The sequence below is a fragment of the Argiope bruennichi genome, chromosome 11, assembly GCF_947563725.1.
Source record: "Argiope bruennichi chromosome 11, qqArgBrue1.1, whole genome shotgun sequence".
Taxonomy (NCBI): domain Eukaryota; kingdom Metazoa; phylum Arthropoda; class Arachnida; order Araneae; family Araneidae; genus Argiope; species Argiope bruennichi.
Genome location: NC_079161.1, coordinates 94,646,827 through 94,655,289, shown reverse-complemented (window position 1 = coordinate 94,655,289; position 8,463 = coordinate 94,646,827).

The window sequence follows — 8,463 nt, the reverse complement described above, 5'->3', positions numbered from 1 at the left end:
TAGCTTGGTGTGATAATAATGGTCACACTATTACCCCAGAGAAGAGTAATGGCATTCACTTCTGTCGGAAAAGAAACATTCACCAGGATCCTTGTATTCGAATAAAAAATATTCCAATTCATGTGGTGAATGGAGTATGGTTTTTGGGAGAGATTCTCAATCGGAAACTCACCTTCATTTTAAATTATATTTGCGGAAGAAGTGTGTGAAATCATTAAATATTTTAGAGGTTCTCTCAAAAACATCTTGGGGGGCCGATCGAACCTCCCTTCTCCGTGTTTATCAGGCAATAATTCCCTCCCGGATAGATTATGGATGTATGGTATATGGTTCCGCCTGCTCATCTGTTTTGCGGCGACTGGATACTGTCCATCATTCTGCATTTGCGCATTTGTTCTGCGTTTCGTACGTCTCCAGTTGAAAGCCTATATTATATGTCAACAACTACCACTTTGCTTAAGACGAAAGAAAGTGTCTGCCTTAATTTATTTCGGTACTAAATCTGTTCTCAAATATCCACTAAGCGATATTTCCTTGCCAGTTGGTCTTCGTTGACTTTATAATGCCCGCCCATCTCACATTCTTCCATTTTGTGAGAGAGCCAGATTGCTCCTGCATGATGCGGCCTTAATACGGTTCGCATTAAACTGTTGTCTTTTTTTGTTTTCCTCCTTGGGATATCCCACAATTTTCGTAATTGAATCCTTTCACAGGATTCGATAAATCATTAACTCCTCCTTTTGTTTTCCAATAGCTCTTTTTATATCATCGCTATCGGTATTCTTCTTTTGTACCATTTTTTACGGATGGCTCGAAATCAGATGGCCATGTTGGTTGTGGAATCGTTCTTGCATCTGATACACTGAACCATCGTCCTCGCAATTGCTGTTCGGTTTTTATTGCTGAGTTAGTGGCAATTTTCTGTGCTCTTCAGAAAATTTCATCCTCTACTCAGCGTAAATTTATTATTTACACCGATAGCATGAGTGCTCTGGATACACTATCGCATTACCACAATCGGATGTATCCGATTGCCATTCAAATTTTATTCACCTTAAGACTTTTAAAAAATGCTGGGTTAAATATTATTTTCTGTTGGGTACCGAGTCATGTCGGCATCTTGGGAAATGAGAAGGCTTACTTGGCCGCAAAATCTACAACGACCTTTTTAAGCATAGGAATTTCCTTTTGCGACATTAAAAAGTCCATCTATCACCACATCTGTTCTAAATGGCAAATGTCATGGGATCTGCAGATCCAAAATAAATTACATTTTATAAAAACGGACGTTGGTTCTTGGCCTGTTCATCCTATACGTGAGATGGATGTTAAATTGAGTTGTCTCCGTATAGGGCATACGCGCTTCCCCCACAAACATCTCATATTCGGGGAAATGGCGCCTATGTGCAACAGCTGCCAAGTTAATTGTACTGTTTACCATATCTTAATTGAATGTCCTGTTTTTAATTCTTATCAAGCTCGTTTTTTTAACTCGTCTTCAACATTACAAGACTTGGTGGGTGAAAAATACCACCCAAATATTATTAAATTCTTAAGAGCTATTGGGTTTTTTACTTGCATATAATTTTTCTGTATTTCTATTTGTGTTGGTCATTTTTTTGTGTTCTTGTTCGTTCTTCATAGTTTCAAATTTTCATGAAACAGGCTTTAAAAGGTTCAGATGCTGAGATCACTTTTTACATTATACAATTTTATCTTTGCACACTTATCTAAAACATTCATTTGTTGGTTCCGTATATCTTTTATAATTTTACCATTTGATTGGCGCAATATGGCCAAATGTATCTTTTGCGCCAATAAACCACACAAACAACCAATCAACCAGCCTCTCTGTTCGCCGAAAGTGAAAAAAATTGTGAATATATATAATATGTATTAGTACACACCGGCAAAAAATAAAAACCCTCAGAGGCATTTGTGAATGATAAAAGAATTTGGAGAGGTGTGTTTGGATGTTTGAAGCAGGACAGCGATTCAAATCTCCAACCCAGAAAATAACAAGAAATGTTATAAAGCCATAATTAAAATGCCAGTTTGGATTTAAACTCAGATAGTGATATTCATATTCAAGTATAATTAAGCTAGAAGCCGGTGGAATTTATTCACTCTCTCTTATATTCGTTTCTTTAAACTTTATTTAATGATGGGTAGTGATGCTTAGGAATCATCTAAAACAACGATACTTATGACGGCATTTGGGAATTTTGTAAAAAATGGCGATACTTATGCATTATCTAAAACAAAATTTTATCCATCCCACTTCAAAGAATTTTCAGTTTCGCTCGAGAATTTAAATGACAATTTCCGGATTATCGTTATTAGAATTCATAGATATTTTAAAATCTTATAAACCGAGCGATTTGATGACTGACCTTGGCTGAATAACTGCTCTTGTTAATATAAGAAAAATTTATACAGAATCTGTTCCTTTTTATGAAACTTCATTCTTGTCATTTATATTATTTGTCTTGATTGCACGCGTAAGGGTGTAAGGACCATTTAGAAATATTTTAAACAAATCTTTAAGCAAGATCCTATATCATTTTTTTTTGCTCCTTTCCCCATTTTTCTAACTGCCCATGATGCCAGTGGCAAGAAGTTTTAACATACAAAATACAAAAATTGGAATTGAAATCTACATTTAGGAATTTTACTTAACGGCGAACACATCCGATCGCCACTTGTTCGCCGAAACTTTCTTACTGTTCTAGTCTTATAGGAAAAGGACGTAGCCACACCCATACATTTTTTGCAGCTTTTACATAGTCCCCCCTTCTGGCACCTAGTAGAATGAGTGTTTACAACAACATATTTTTTTTTTCCGTTCAAAACACATTTCGCCATATGTTCTTGAATATACTTAAGAGAAATTTTATTACCAGAGATAGAAATATAACGCGAAATCTTTATCGCTTGGACGCTAATCTGTACTGCATTGCAGAAAATATAATATTTATTCGTTCCTATAAGTACTTATTAAATAAATGGCAATAATACATGTGAAAATGTGCTCTTTATTTAGGCGTGATAAATTATTTTTGCATTTGCTAAATAAAACTAGTCTAAATAAATATGTTTTTTATGATCAGAAGTTGGAAATTCTCTACTGCAAGTGATCTTCTTTTTCCCAGGATTAAGGATTGTGTTAGTCTATATAATAATAATATGTTCTAGAACTGTTCCTTTTCATGAAACTTTCCAAAGCTTTTTTTTACTTTGGATGATGCAACACTTTAAAACGAATTCGGATCTGCGGAAACGTTAATAATGAGATAAATGAGAATGATTTATTCTTTGGATTGAGTTTTTTTTAGCTCTATTAGATAGTAAATATTGCTTCTAAAGGAATAAAAACGATGGCTACTTATTCAGTTTGAATGGGGCCGTGTAATTAGACTAAAAGTCGACACATCTTTCCTTTGTTATATCGCAGAAATATTTGAAAGGGTTCTTTCAGCTATAAACGTTAGACGGCGTATTGAACCACGAAGATGCAGCCTCAATAAATACTTAGATCTAGCTTACACTTGAAACAATTATATCTGCTTTAATTAATTGCTGAAGTCGTTTGTAGTCAGTTATTCAGAATTATTTGAGAGGTCAAATTCTTTGGTTCATTCATTATTATTATTATTTTGTCTTGAGAATTCTCTTGCGAGAGATGAACTTCTTTTTCTCAGGTTCAGAGATTCATTTAGTCCATAAATTGAGCACCATTAATGACAAATTGCCGCATAATACGCAAAGAGCACTTTCTGTTTCTCAACGCAGATGAACGTATCTTAAACATTGTTTGGAATTCGGAATGGAATTCAAAGAGAAAGCGATTACATTTCGACAAATGCATATTTTTTAATCAATAACGTTCCGATTCAGAAGCTTGCAAATCTAAAATATTCCTCATGACATAAATAAGTTATTCTTCAAAGCTGTCTTGTCACAATCATTTGAATGGCTTGCATGTAACTGTTTCTACACTGCAAAAAAAAAAAAAAGTTTTGAAACGAGTTCAAAGTTTCGTTTTATTCGTTCTAGAGTAATTGTCGGGCCATACTTGTCGGTCAAATCTACTGTTTCCGATGCCTCGAAGCAATTTCTTTAAATATTTTGAAATTAATGTCCCTGTATTTTAGAGAATTTGGAACTGCATACACACGAGAAGAAAAAGTTTGGCACAAGTTCGATATTTTACCATGCTATGTCAAACATGCGATAGTAATAGACGCTAATAATTAAAAAAAACCCTCATATAAGTACTTAAAAATATATTTACTTTTGTCAAAATGGAAATACCACAAAAGACAAGACCCTATGGTAAAATAACAAGATGTGAAATACAAATTGAAATTAAAGAGTCGGGGAGATCAGCTTTAATGAAACAATTGAAAACGTGTGGAAATATAAATAAAAACATCTATAGCTGAATGCAAGTAAAATGAAAAATATTCAATATTCGTGCATAATATAATATGCAGGGGAAAATATTCAAATTTCGTTTTTGCAATTCTAATTAGAGTTTCAGAGCTTTGTCTTTAATATTAATTGGGAGATATTTTAAAATCATGTTCAACTTGGTGGGTTTAAAAAGTGAATTGATTTGAAATGTTGTTCATTTTACATGATAATAATATATTGTGAAATTGTTTCTTTTCATAAAGCCCTGTCATGGTATTTCTGCGCATTGTTAGATCTAGAGTATATACTTCCAATACTAGAGTATATAAGGAGATAAAGCAGGGTGTAGCAACTACATATTCAGTTTGAATAAGACTTGTAATTTTTCTACAAATCGATGCATTTTTCCTTTGTATCTTTGCAAAAAATACTTCAACATAATGAATGTTTGATGGCAGCAATATTCTCCTTAATGTGCTGTCTCAAGAAGTGTCAATCTTGGAGTCATATATTCACAATTATATTACAGGTAAAATCCTTTTTCTTTATTATAGTTTTTATATCTTGAAAATTCTCGAATGTGATAGCTCTGCCATTTTCTCATGTTTAGACACTGCAATAGCCAATAAAATGAACCTCATTTCTGAAAAAAAAAATTAATGATTCTTAAGGAACAATTCCGGTTTCTCGGCGCAGAAGAAGGTGTCATTGAACACTGTTTGTAGTTCGCAATGGAATACAGAAAGGAATCGGTTACATTTCGCCGAATACATCATTTTAATCAGCGTTGTTCTGATGCAGAAGCTTTTGAATATAAAAACGATCACATGATGTTCAGAAATCTTTCTTGAAAGAGATTTGGACCGTTTTAATTTCTATGACGTCTATTTAAGTATACCATGCATTAAAACAATTTTAATAGGAACTCTGTATTTCTTTTTAATCGTTTATGCTTGTGTGTCGGCCATACGTGTCTTTCAAATCCACAGTTTGATATGTATCAAATATTTAGAAATTACCTGTGTTTGACTTCCCATAATTTTCCGGGACTCTCAAAAAAGAATTTTAAATATGTTCGTTTTAATCCCTTCTGTTCAAATTCTTTTAAAAAATGTTTACTATTTCAACATTCTGACAATACTACATCAACAACATGATATCCTTATTTCATTTAACATTAACATTCAGTTAACATTGTTTCGTAATTGTCTTAGTTGTCATTTCGTTTTTGTTTTTAGTAGCTCCTCTCCGGCAGGAATTCTGTTTATTTTCCTCAATTTTAAAACATGAGAAAAAAACTATTGAAGTCCTTGTACTAAATTCCTGATTGCCAGAGGGTAAACTAGCATCGTTCACAAACAGACCCCAAAAATCTATCCTGGCACTGCGGTGAATTTAGTTCTATTAAAAAGTACAGTTTTCTATGCGTCTACTTGTCGTTCAAATCTTCTATTTCCTGTACCCAGAAGCATTTTCTTTATATATTTATAAATTAATTTTGTTCTATTTTAGAGAATTTGGCACTACACTCGGACTAAAAGAATAAATTCGGCACAAAATTAATTTTTGACAAAACTTCATCAAAAATACGATTGTAACGGATACTGATAATTAAAAAAATGTGCTATAAGTATTTAAAAATATATTTACTTTTGACAAAATAAAAATATCACAAAAAACAAAATCCTATGGTAAAAACAAGAAGATGTGGAATATAAATTGAAATTAAAGATTCGGGAAAATCAACCTTAATGAAGCTATTGAAGATGTGTGGAAATATATACTAAAGCATTTATAGCTGAATTCAAGTAGAATGAAAATATATAATATTCATATATGTATTATAATATAAAGAGAAACATATTGAGATTTCCTTTTTGCAGTTGTAATACAATTTCTGTAGATCGTTTTTAATATAAACGAGAGATATTTTTAAAATTTGTGAGATTGCAGGATCTAAAATACAAATATACTTGAATAGATTATCATTTTTTAAATAGAAATATAGTGTAAAACTGCTTCTTTTCATGAAACTTTATCAGAATGATTTTCTCCTGCACGCGACATTTTACGTCACTTACTGGTGAATACGGTTATATGTAATCATTAATAGCATAACGACGGTTTGTAAAAATTTTCAGAGCTAGATTAGAGCAAATATTACCTTTAAGGAGATAAAGAAAGGGGGGTGGGGGTAGCAGCGATTTCTAGACTAATTACAGGTATTCTGTTTGAAGGAATACCTGTAATTAGTCTAGAAATCGGTGCATTTTTCCTTCGTAATTTCGCAGAAAAACTTCACATTGATGAATGTTTGATGACAGCAGTAGTGTCATTAATGTGCTGTCTCAAGAAGTTTCGGTCTTGAAAACATTTCTGGCCATATTTTTACAATTACATAAGAGGCGAAATTCTCTAAATATTCTCTTTATTCAAGAAATATTTTTTATCGTATAAAATATTCACGTTCTATTTTCCAACAATGATCAAGATGATGGTTGATTCATTTCTTGAATCCCGCAAAAGCCAGATTTCTCTGTACTGCGTTAAGCGTGTGATTCAAACGTATACTGACAATGTAAGAAAATACACAGCGCCTTAAATCTTTTAAAATATATATTCATTTTTCAAATTATAATATCACGAAAGGCAATTATTTAAACAACAAGATTTAGAATAAAAAATGAAATTCAAGAGACAGAAAAATCAATGTTCATGAAATAATTTAAAACACGATTAAATATTTAAAAAACCCTTTGCATAAGACATTAAGTGAATTTTGAAATACATATCATTCAGATACAACATAATATTGAGGGAGAATATTCAGATTCCTTTTTGCTGCTGTAAGGACATTTTCTGATCATTATTATAATTTAGAGATGTTTTTAAAACTTGATAACCTCAGGCGGTCGATTAGTGAATGCGGTTGAATATAAGTTCATATTAATGAATGTAATAATATATTCTAAAATTTTACCTTTTCATGAAACTCTCTACATTTCAACACAGCGATCTTATATGATAAAAAGATTCACGCTCTTCCTTCCAATAACGACCAAGATAATTGGTCGATTTATTTTTTACGTCACAAAAGCCAGATTTCTCTGTGCTGCGTCAAGCATATGATTCAAACGTATACTGATGATGTAAGAAAATGCACAGCACGATAAATCTTTTAAAAAATATATTCATTTTTCAAATTATAATATCACAAAAGCCAAGCATAAAAATCTACGTTTAAACAACAATATGTTGAATAGAAAATGAAAATCGGGGGACGAAAATATCAAAATTCATGAAATAATTAAATGCACGAGGAAATATATAATAGCACTTTCACATGAAAAATCGAATGAAATGAGATATATAATATTCAGATACAATATAATATTGAGAAAAAACATTGATTATTTTTGCTGCTGTAATTATAATTTCTGAACATTATTATGATGAATAGCTGTTTTTAAAACTTGTCAACCTGTGGAGGTTGATTAGTGAATATAGTTGAATATTAGTTCGCATTAATATAAGTAATAATATATTCTAAATCTGTACCTTTCATGAAACTCTTGCTGACATCTCGGTTCTTTCGTGAACTGTTTTTGAAGAGGCTCCGGGTGCACTTTGTAGCCGTAGAAATGCAACCCTACGTATCTACCCTGCAAGCCAAACATGTCAGTAAATAAATGATTGAAACGTAAGCTCGCACTCTGAGCAGTTCTTATGCTGATTGAACATTCCAATCTGGAAGCTCAACAATGCATCAAGGTGCGAGCAGTTGTCTCCGCGGTTATGTCGGGCGCTGCTGAAATCACATTTGGACATCTAGAAAATCGATCAATGATGTTAATATGTAATTATTTTCCGTCACAAGAAGGTTGAGGAACTAAAGAGTCATTAAGTAATGCAAATTTGGCTGAAGGAAGATTGTGTTTACAGTGTTTCTTGAAGTTGGCATTTAACACAACTGCGAACTGAAAGTTTTACATTCCGGTGCAGACCTTTCCATACGAATTGAGATAAAATCGATGGAAGCAGGAATTT